Below are 12,045 nucleotides of genomic sequence, written 5' to 3'. Positions count from 1 at the left end.
TGTGATGGAAATGACCATTAGCTGCAGGCGTGTGGAATGCGACGTTTTATGTCTCACACATACGCCGTGTCATCACCCATGCCTACATTGCGCTTTCCCCTGTTGGTTAAAAAAAAAAGCGCAAAAAATGGACAAATGCTGATCGAGGTGAAACTGAAAGCGTACAAAAAACAAAATGTGATGGAAATGACTGTGAGCTGCAGTCGTGCTGAGACAGGCGTGTGGAATGCGGCGTCTTATGTCGCACACATACGCCGTGTCGTCACCCATGCCTACATTGCACTTTCTCCAGTTGGTTAAAAAAGCGCAAAAAACGGATAACTGCAGATCGAGGTGAACCTGAAAGCGTACAAAAAAAAATGTGATGAAAATGACCGTTAGCTGCAGGCGTGTGGAATGCGACGTTTTATGTCGCACACATACACTGTCTCGTCACCCATGCCTACATTGCACTTTCCCCTGTTGGTTAAAAAAAAAAAAAGCGCAAAAAACGGACAAATGCTGATTGAGGTGAAACTGAAAGCGTACAAAAAACAAATGTGATGGAAATGACCGTGAGCTGCAGTCGTGCCGGGACAGGCGTGTGGAATGCCGCGTCTTATGTCGCACGCATACGCCGTGTCGTCACCCATGCCTACATTGTGCTTTCCCCAGTTATGCCCCCAGAATCCCCTCTGCTGTGCCTGTGTGGTAAGGCAGCGACCCAGGCTGTCTGCCACATGGCACAGAGGCTGCCCTGTGTACATGGGGAGAGGAGGAGGAGGGGGAGGATCGGAGGAGTGTCGCTCCTCACACAGTCCTCGCTCGCTCTGCACACAGAGATGTTCACTAGTTATTCTGAGCTGCCAGAAAAGTCTCGGCACAGAGGCCCCATTGTCACCGAGAGGAGCTCCCGATCCGCTGCTTGGAAGGATGACACTCGTCCGGTGAGTGGAGACCCTTTAAGTCGCCATATTTGTCCACTGTGAAGCCTTTAAGGGGTGTATTTATAAAAATAAAATCGCATCGCTGTGCGGTGATACGGCATCTACATTCGTCCTGTGAGAATGAACCGGCAATCGCTCCTTCATTTTAGGGCTCATTCATAAATGCGGATATTGTTACCACCCCTCTAGGACCAGGTTCACATATGTACGGGGCCAGTTTCAGTGCGATTTTTAAAAAAAAAAATTTTTTCAAAGGAGTCTGGTGTTCACACTAACGCAGTGCGGGAAACGCAGCAAATCCTGTGCGTTTCCCACACTGCATTGCAATCGCACGGCATCCATGCGATCTGGTGCGGGTGTCAATGTTAAATTACAGACACCCCGAAAAAGATTGCAAAATGCAGTGAGTACCAGAATTTGCATCGCGTGGGTGTGGGCAACCATGCGATGCGAATCGGGTGCGGGGAAAAAAAAGGGAATGCGGTACAACTCCTGCGCGAATTACATACGGTGTCCTGCACTGCACAGGGGTGGACCTAGGCTTTTAAAAGTGTATGGCATTTGAAATCGCACCTGACTCTTTTTAAATATGCACTGCGGCTGGATGTCATGCAAATTGCATGTGCGTCAAAATGCATCCAAATCACATATATGCGAACCAGAGCTAAAAAGCAATCCATGGTGGCTCGCTTTTCAGAGGCATTTTGTGGGTGATATGTTGCTAACTCACCACCTGTTGTAACCTTGAAAAATGGCGACCCATCACGATGCAACTTATGCATTGCATGCAGGTGCGATGCAGCCCCTTTCACTTGAATGGATTGCATGCGGTGGCAGTACTGCCCCTGGAGCTGTGCTAACTGTATAGTTTATTTTAATTCATGGTCACTGTATATCCACTTGCCTTCCGCACAGGGGCGGACTGACAACTCATGGGGTCCCCGGGCAATAGGGGATCATGGGGCCCCTGTGTCCTTGCCCAAACTCAAAAAAGCCTATGAAAAAGGTACCAGGAGCATCTCATGGGGCCCCCTATTGACCCTGGGCCCTCGGGCAGTGCCTGAGTTTCCAAATGGTCAGTCCGCCTCTGCTTCTGGAAGATTTACCCCCCCCCCTCACTATCAGGCCATTTTTTGCTATATGGCTCTGCGCTACTTTACCTGACAATTGCGCGGTCATGCAACACTGAAATTTATATAATTTTTTTCCACACAAATAGAGCATTCTTTTGGTAGTATTTTATCACCACTGGGTTTTTAATTTTTTGCGCTATAAATGATAAAAAGGACAAAAAAATTCTAGCAAAAAACCCAATACTTTTTACTATAAAACATATCCAATAAAAATAAATTCTTCATAATTTTAGGCCAAAATGCTACATCTTTGGTAAAAAAAAAAAAAAAATCCCAATAAGTGTATATTAATCGGTTTGCGTGAATGTTATAGCGTCTACAAATGGCTGTATATGTGCTGGAATTTAAATTTTTTTTTAAATACTAGTAGTAAAAAAAAATGGCAGTGTATATATACTGGAATTTGTTTTTTAAATGGCGGTATATATACTGGATTTGTTTTTTTTAAATGGCAGTATGTATACTGGAATTTTGTTTTTTAAATGGCGGTGTATATATACTGGACTTTTTTTTTAAATGGCGGTGTATATACTAGAATTGTTTTTTTAAATGGCGGTGTATATATACTGGAATTTTTTTTTAAATGGCGGTATATATACTAGAATTGTTTTTTTAAATGGCGGTGTATATATACTGGAATTTTTTTTTTTAAATGGTGGTATATATACTGGAATAATTTTATTTTAAATGGCGGTGTATATATACTGGAATTTGTTTTTTAAATGGCGGTGTATATATACTGGAATTTTTTTTTTAAATGGTGGTATATATACTGGAATAATTTTATTTTAAATGGCGGTGTATATATACTGGACTTTTTTTTTAAATGGCGGTGTATATATACTGGAATTTTTTTTTAAATGGCGGTATATATACTAGAATTTTTTTTAAATGGTGGTGTATATATCTGGAATTTTTTTTTAAATGGCGGTGTATATATACTGGAATTTTTTTTTTTAAATGGTAGTGTATATATACTGGAATAATTTTATTTTAAATGGCGGTGTATATATACTGGACTTTTTTTTTAAATGGCGGTGTATATATACTGGAATTTGTTTTTTTTTTTAAATACTAGTAATGGTGGTGATCAGCAACTTCTAGTAAGACTGTGATCGTGCGGTGGGCATACTAACCCTGACTGCTAATAAAATGCACTGACACTGTACTAATGACACTGGGCACAAAAAAACTCTGACATAAAAAAGCATGGATTTAACTCAACGCCTCAACCCTAGAAACATTTTTTTTACTCATCTGTCCAAAATAAAAAATGATAATATTCTCTGTACCGACAAATATCTTTAACTAATAATACATTTTATTAATGAATTCGTTAAAAGCGAATACACATTGAACACATAAACACACTCATTAAAAAGTGTCAAGGGCTGCAGCTGAAGATCAATAAAGATCTCTTGGATCAACAGACACAAATGTTTGATAAATATCGTATCTTTGTATTATATTCATTGGATACCAATCCAAGCTGAGAGCTCTCAGAACAACGGGACAGTCAGAGAGCACAGACAGGGATAGAAAGAGCAGCCGCTAAGTTTTTAAACGAAGGCACAGTATGCTGGACCAGGGGTGGACTGACAACTCATGGGGCCCCCCGGGCAATAGGGGATCATGGGGCCCCTGTGTCCTTGCCCAAACTCAAAAAAGCCTATGAAAAAGGTACCAGGGGCATCTCATGGGGCCCCCTACTGACTCCGGGCCCTCGGGCATCGCCCGAGTTTCCAAATGGTCAGTCCGCCTCTGTGCCGGACTAATATTGATCCCTGGTCAGTCCCACTAATGACACTGGGAAAGAAGGGGTTAACATCTGGGGCCATCAAAGGGTTAACTGTGTGCCTAACTATGTGTAATGTGTGCAATAGGTGCTGTTTTGTTAGGGGATGTGACTGTTTTTATTCCCTGCTTTGCAGGGAGACAAAAACTGGCACGTCCCCGCTGTCAGTAGAGAAATCTGTGTTATTTACTAACACAGATCTTGCTCCAACGATCAGCGGGTCCCAGCCATGAATCCTCGGTTGATCATCAGGGAAAGGAATCGGTGACATTGCGGGTAGGTGGGAGCGTGCGCCCCCTATTCAGAAGAACAGAATCGCATATCTATGATTGATTCTGCGCAGCCGGCCCGCACTGTAGCTTTACTGGTCGGCAAGCTGATATATTGACTTTTTAGTCATTTTTATTGTGGTTTCTTTTTGTTATTGTGCTTTTTTGTTTGTCTTTGTTGCGGCTCGGTTCACATTAGTGCGACTCCATTGGCGCACGATTTCGAGAGCGACTTTGATGTGAATTTCATGCAACTTTACACTCTGGCACTCAAATCGCAAGAAAGGCGCATCATAGTAGTGCAGGAATCTTTTTAAAGTTGCTGCAACTTTAGGTGACATAGATTGGGACAGGTGCCATTGAGATCAATGGGCTGTGACTTGTCATGCGACTTTGTGTCCAAAAGAAACAAGATATAGGGTACCTATGCGCAAATCTCAAGAGCGTGTTCATGCATTTATCTATCAGGTGCTGGAGGGGTTCTCATGTGTCCAAAGTCACCATGGGAAGTCGCACCAGTGAGAACGGAGTCTAAATGTATCTGTATCCTAATCAGGGGCGGACTGACCATTTGGAAACTCTGGCACTGCCCGAGGGCCCGGGGTCAGTAGGGGGCCCCATGAGATGCCCCTGGTACTTTTTTCATAGGCTTTTTTGGGTTTGGGCGAGGACACAGGGGCCCCATGATCCCCTATTGCCTGGGGGCCCCATGAGTTGTCAGTATGCCCCTGATCCTAATCACTCCCCTTCTGAATCTGAATGCAACATATTGTTTAGTTTTTGATGCATTATGCCCTGAACGGCTGCATCCAGTGGCGTCCCGAGGCAGATGTGGGGGGGGGGCCGCAGCGGGTGACACCGACCGCACGGGGTGACACTGGACCCGCTCCATGAAAAGATAAGTTGTAAAGCAAGCTGACGGTTCCTGCAGGATGGATCGGATCTGTGGATTGGGGAGCATAATGGATCAGACTCCGATCCATTATGCTCAATCCGCAGATCCCATCCATCCTGCGGGGATCGTCGGCTTTCTTTTCAACTTACCTTTTTGTGAAGCTCGTGGAGAGATCATTTAACCCCGTATACAGTAGGTTGCAATCTGATGATACCTGCAGGATGGATCAGATCTGCAGATTGGGGAGGATAATGGATCGGACTCCGATCCATTATTCTCAATCCGCAGATCCGATCCATCCTGCGGGGATCGTCGGCATGCAACCTATACGGGGTGACACCGGACCCGCTCCACGAAAAGGTAAGTTGTAAAGAAAGCCGACGATCCCCGCAGGATGGATGGGATCTGCGGATTGGGGAGCATAATAGATCGGAGTCCGATCCATTATTCTCAATCCGCAAATCCAATCCATCCTGCGGGGATTGTCGGCATGCAACCTATACGGGGTGACACCGGACCCGCTTCAAGAAAAGGTAAGTTGTAAAGAAAGCCGACGATCCCCGCAGGATGGATCGGATCTGTGGATTGGGGAGCATACTAGATCGGAGTCTGATCCATTATTCTCAATCCGCAGATCCGATCCATCCTGCGGGGATCATCGGAGGGGGTGTCACTCAAGTGTTATCGCACTGGGTGACACTAACCCTAGGGACGCCCCTGGCTGCATCTACTTGCTTGGGTGTGATGTTGGGGGGGGGGGGGGCAGTAAAACTGGCTCAACCACCCGATTTTTATCGCCTGCTCCCCACACCTCACCCGCGTCTGACTGAGCCCTGAGGGTTCTTCTTGCATAGCTGAGGCTGTTGTGTGAATAGGGCAAAATCGAATGTTTGGGTATTTTCTCTTCTGATCGAATGTTCTTCAGATGGGTTCTATCCAGGCCTTCTTAGGCCTCATGCACACGGGATGTTTTTGATGATGGGGCGTTTTGGTGTTTTTTTTTGGTTTGTTAGTTTTTTTGCCTCTAAGGGCCAGTTCATATGAGTTGCTTTTTTTTCTGCATCCAAAACGCACAGAAAGTCAGTTATATGGTTGTCATTGTCATAGTTCACACCAGTGCGTTCGGGATGCAGAAAAAAAAAAGTAGAACAGGCTGCATTTTTTTCTGCACAGACCTGTACTGGAACGCGGTAAAACGCATCAGAAACGCACCGGAGCTCACATGTCCCTATTTAATTGGGAAAAAAGAGAGGGGAAAAAAATAACTGGAATGCATAAAAAACTCACTGGAACACGTTAGAAACGCATCTGAACTGCATCTCTGTAGCGTGAGCCGGCCCTAAATGCATGTTGGCCTATATGACCATGCGCACACATGCGTTTGGAGGAGCTGAGAGGCAGAGAAAACCCTTCCGTTGCCAGCGTTCCAGGAGCAGCGGCGTTTTGGCAGAAAAAAAGTTCTGCGTGTAAACGCATGTTAACGCATCTGAACTGGCATTAATGGCAAGCGTGCGCGCAGAGGTGGACTGACCATTTGGAAACGCGGGCACTGCCCGAGGGCCCGGGGTCAGTAGGGGGCCCCATGAGATGTCCCTGGTACCTTTTTCATAGGCTTTTTTGAGTTTGGGCAAGGACACGGGGGCCCCATGATCCCCTATTGCCCGGGGGCCCCATGAGTTGTCAGTCCACCCCTGCGTGCGCGTTAATTCATTTCAATGGCCAGAATAAATTATTTAAATCTGGTGCAGCTCTGCATAGAAACCAATCCGCTTCCAGGTTTTATTCTCAAAGTTTAGCTGAAGTTAGAAGCTGATTGGCTGCCATGCACAGCTGCACCAGATTCCGAGTGCTCCAGTTTTAGTACCCCCCCCCCCCCCCAATGAGAAGTAAGAGGATACCTTATCAATGTGAGGGAATTCCCCTCGAAGGGCGGGTCTACATTAGCGTTGCCCTCTGAAGAGTGATCTGCAGTGGATCGCTTTTTAGAGGGTGTTTGACAGATGATGAGGATGCATTTGGTCACCTCCTCGCTGCTTGTTTTTACCCTTAAAAGCCTGCACCTCCATGACACCACATGTGGAGTAGTTGCAGTTCAGCCCCATTTATTTGAATGGATTGCGGTCTGTAGGTCATTGGTTGTCAATTTATGACCTAAAGGGGGGGCTTTAAATGTGGCCCCTGACATCACCAAGGGGCCACACATAATGTTCAATATATATATAGTGCTGGGCTATCAGAAACTGCCGACCCAATAGAGGAAAGGAAGGTCAGAGAGTGCAGACTGGATACATTGTTGGTGGGGAAGACAGTACGAAACTGGGAACATGTTACATGCGGCTAGTAGAGATCAATGCTGTTACCCTCATCAATGGTCCAAATACAGACTGCTGAGGTCCGAGGACTGCATATCATATACCAAAGGGGCCACAGGTTGAGCACCAGAGCTGTAGATGGTAATGCCTGCTGAGCACAACATGGAGTTTCATTTTGCCATGGCCACGTGTTTTTACCACCCACCCCAATCACAAGTATGAATGAATCATTAGGGAAATACCCTCTTCGCGCACTTACACTTTTGGGGGGCAGTTAAAACAGGAGCGGTATTTTGTCCCCCGCCCCCCCCCTTCCCCTTAAGCTACAAAGGCGACACATTCCAAAGCCATGACGCTTTACAGAGTAATTCCACTTTCGGTGAGAAAATAACCTTCCCCTCTGGGTGATCTACACTATACTGCCAAAAGTTTTGGGCCGCCTGCCTTTCCACACACATGAACTTTATTGGCCCCCCAGTCTTAGTCCGTAGGGTTCAATATTGAGTTGGCCCCGCCCTTTGCAGCTATAACAGCTTCAACTCTTCTGGGAAGGCCGTCCACAAGGTTTAGGAGGGTGTCTATGGGAAGGTTGGACCATTCTTCCAGAAGCACATTTGTGAGGTCAGGCACTGATGTCGGGGGAGGAGGCCTGGCTCACAGTCTCCACTCTAATTCATCCCAAAGGTGTTCTATGGGGTTGAGGTCAGGACTCTGTGCAGGCCAGTCAAGTTCCTCCACCCCAAACTGGCTCCTCCATGTGTTTATGGACCTTGCTTTGTGCACTGGTGTGCAGTCATGTTGGAACAGGAAGGGGCCATCCCCAAACTCTTCACACAAAGTTGGGAGCATGAAATTGTCTAAAATGTCTTGGTATGCTGACGCCTTAAGAGTTCCCTTCACTGGAACTAGGGGGCCAAGCCCAACCCCTGAAAACCAACCCCACACCATATTCCTCCCTCCACCAAACTTTACACTTGGCACAATGCAGTCAGGCAAGTACCGTTCTCCTGGCAACCGCCAAACCCAGACACGTCCATCGGATTGCCAGACAGAGAAGCGTGATTGGTCCCTCCAGAGAACACGTCTCCTCTGCTCTAGAGTCCAGTGGCAGCGTGCTTTACACCACGGCATCCGACGTTTGCATTGCACTTGGTGATGTAAGGCTTGGATGCAGCTGCTCGGCCATGGAAACCCATTCCATGAAGCTCTCTACACATTGTTGTTGTGCTAATCTGAAGGCCACACCAAGTTTGGAGGTCTTTAGCTATTGACTCTGCAGACAGTTGGTGACTTCTGCGCACTGTGCGCTTCAGCATGCGCTGATCCCGCTCTGTCATGTGACGTGGCCTACCACTTGGTGACTGAGTTGCTGTTGTTCCCAGTTGCTTCCACTTTGTTAAAATCCCACTAACAGTTCAGTGTGGATTATTTAGTAGCCAGGAAATGTCACGGATGGACTTATTGCACAGGTGACCACCTATCACGGGACCACGCTTGGAGTCACTGAGCTCCTGAGAGCGACCCATTCTTTCACCAATGTTTGTAGAAACAGTCTGCATGCCGAGGGGCTTGATTGTATACACCTGTGTCCATGGAGGGGATTGGAATACCTGAATCCAATGATTTGGAGGGTGGGGCCAATACTTTTGGCAATATAGTATGTTCATGGCAGGGATTTTAACAAACTTTGTTGCAGATTCCTACCTTTTGCTATTCTGAAGAAATAACTGTCTGTGTCCATGTGCAGAGAGAATGTGACTGGGAGTGACTCCATAATTATTAATTAGCTGCTGCACTTGCAGGGTCTGCATCCCTTTTAGACGTGATTTCCCTTTGGGAGCATCTCACCAAAAATGACATTTCTGTTGCAGGGGGTGCCCAAAATCTGACTTTTATCTGATGCCTAGTACACACGACGAGAATATCAGACAAGTGATCATCTGTTTTTGTTTTTTTCTTTGTTTGTTTTTACATGCCGGTCTCCATGTTGAAAAAAAAGAGGTTACACAACTTCCAAACTTCTATTCAGTTGTATGAGACTTTTTGTAAGTGATGTCATGTATTGCTAATCACAATAATGCCACAGACATTCCAAGACACATAATGAAATGGAAGGAACATGGGAGTGGAGGGAAAGGTGAAATAATAAAGGTCCAAAATGAAGAACAAAAGGTGTAACAGACAATAAACCGTGACCGCGGGCAAAACGCACGGAAATGATCGGGGACAAATAAAATATTAACTAAATCACAGTAATAGTGGGACATAGGAGTCCGTCATCACAGAAATGAAATAACGTGAATACAACTAATTGGAAAGTGGAGCAAAATGTGAAAAATAGAGTGCTTAAAAAGTGGACAAACTACTTATCACAGAAGAATGATAACAACGCACAGTGAGGTAAAAAAATGTGACTATGCGACTAAAGGGTCATAACACAATGTGCATCATAAGGCCATGTGACATAGAACGACTAATTAGTGACCATATAAATACCAGAAATAAATGTGGCAAACATACAGGTGAAACTCGAAAAATCAGAATATGGTGCAAAAGTTCATTTATTTCAGTGATGCAACTTAAAAGGTGAAACTAATATATGAGACTCATTACATGCAAAGCAAGATAGTTCAAGCCGTGATTTGTCATCATTGTGATGATTATGGCTTACAGCTCATGAAAACCCCAAATCCACAATCTCAGAAAATGAGAATATTCCATGCAATCAATAAAACACGGATTGTACATAGAACAATATCGGACCTCTGAAAAGTAGAAGCTGCATATGTACTCAGTACTTGGTTTGGGCCCCTTTTGCAGCAATTACTGCCTCAATGCAGCGTGGCATGGAAGCTATCAGCCTGTGGCACTGCTGAGGTGTTATGGAAGACCAGAATGCTTCAATAGCGGCCTTCAGCTCTTCTGCATTGTTCGGTCTCATGTCTCTCATCTTTCTCTTGGCAATGCCCCATAGATTCTCTATGGGGTTCAGGTCAGGCGAGTTTGCTGGCCAATCAAGCACAGTAATCCCACGGTCATTGAACCAGGTTTTGTTGCTTTTGGCAGTGTGGGCGGTGCCAAGTCCTGCTGGGAAATGAAGTCCGCATCCCCATAAATCTCGTCTGCGGAAGGAAGCATGAAGTGCTCCAAAATCTCCTGGTAGACGGCTGCTTTGACCCTGGACTTAATGAAGCACAGTGGACCAACACCAGCAGATGACATGGCTCCCCAAATCAACACAGACTGTGGAAACTTCACACTGGACTTCAAGCATCTTGCAGTGTGTGCCTCTCCATTCTTCCTCCATACTCGGGGTCCTTGGGCCTCTCCATTCTTCCTCCATACTCGGGGTCCTTGGGCCTCTCCATTCTTCCTCCATACTCGGGGTCCTTGGGCCTCTCCATTCTTCCTCCATACTCGGGGTCCTTGGGCCTCTCCATTCTTCCTCCATACTCGGGGTCCTTGTGCCTCTCCATTCTTCCTCCATACTAGGGGTCCTTGGGCCTCTCTATTCTTCCTCCATACTCTGGGTCCTTGGGCCTCTCCATTCTTCCTCCATACTCGGGGTCCTTGGGCCTCTCCATTCTTCCTCCATACTCGGGGTCCTTGGGCCTCTCCATTCTTCCTCCATACTCGGGGTCCTTGGTTTCCAAATGAGATGCAAAAGTTGCTCTCATCAGAAAAGAGGACTTTGGACCACTGAGCAACAGACCAGGTCTGTTTTTCTTTAGCCCAGGTACAGTAAGACGCTTCTGACGTTGTTTGTTGTTCAGGGGCGGCTTGACAAGAGGAATACGACATTTGAAGCCCATGTCCAGGATCCGTCTGTGTGTGATGGCTCTTGATGCACTGACTCCAGCCTCAGTCCACTCCTTGTGAAAGTCCCCAACACTTTTGAATGACCTTTTCCTGACAATCCTCTCCAGGCTGCGGTCATCCCTGCTGCTTGTGCACCTTTTTCTTCCACACTTTTCCCTTCCACATACCTTTCTATTAATGTGCTTTGATACAACACTTTGGGAACATCCAACTTCTTTTGCAATTACCTTTTGAGGCTTTCCCTCCTTATGGAGGGTGTCAATGATGGTGTCAGGTCAGCAGTCTTTCCCATGATTGTGATTCCTACAGAACCAGACTGAGAGATCATTTAAAGGCTCAGGAACCCTTTGCAGGTGTTATGGCTTAATTATCTGATTAGAGTGGGACACTTTGAGCTGAGAATATTCCACCTTTTCACAATATTCTCATTTTCTGAGATTGTGGATTTGGGGTTTTCATGAGCTGTAAGCCATAATCATCACAATGATGACAAATCACGGCTTGAACTATCTTGCTTTGCATGTAATGAGTCTATCTCATATATTAGTTTCACCTTTTAAGTTGCATTACTAAAATAAATGAACTTTTGCACGATATTCAAATTTTTCGAGTTTCATCTGTATATAGTGTGCAACTAGTATAAAACAGGAAATGGTGATACAAACGCACAGTGAAACCAAATGAATGTATTACTGTGCACCATAAATACAATAACACAATGAAGAAATAAATAATGTGACTAAAACAATAGCATAAATGCGACATAAAGTCCACGTGCAAAAACCTCCAGCAAAAACGCATCCAAACAAAAAAACAACCTGGATAAGTAAATGATTAATGCATCCCACACCGGCTAAAATGCCTTCTCTCCTCCGCGCCCAGACCCCAAGGGGCCA

The 12,045-nt window shown here is 45.5% G+C and overlaps 1 protein-coding gene across 2 annotated transcripts in view; it reads left to right on the top strand.

Annotated features, from left to right (window-relative positions):
* The window catches only part of B4GALT4 (beta-1,4-galactosyltransferase 4), a 178,308-nt gene that overhangs the window by 39,486 nt on the left and 126,777 nt on the right, over positions 1-12,045 (top strand). The window contains exon 1 of one of the 2 annotated variants that reach the window (XM_089654745.1): positions 822-926. The exons of the other annotated variant lie outside the window; for it this stretch is intronic. The gene's annotated coding sequence lies outside the window, so the exon portion shown is untranslated. Of the gene's footprint in view, positions 1-821; positions 927-12,045 lie in introns of those variants that run through there. 2 annotated transcript variants of the gene reach the window in all.

This window comes from Staurois parvus, unplaced genomic scaffold (genome assembly GCF_062004578.1).
Source record: "Staurois parvus isolate SC_StPar_1 unplaced genomic scaffold, SC_StPar_1.0 ptg000795l, whole genome shotgun sequence".
Lineage (NCBI taxonomy): Eukaryota > Metazoa > Chordata > Amphibia > Anura > Ranidae > Staurois > Staurois parvus.
This window is presented reverse-complemented; position numbering and strand designations above follow the sequence as displayed.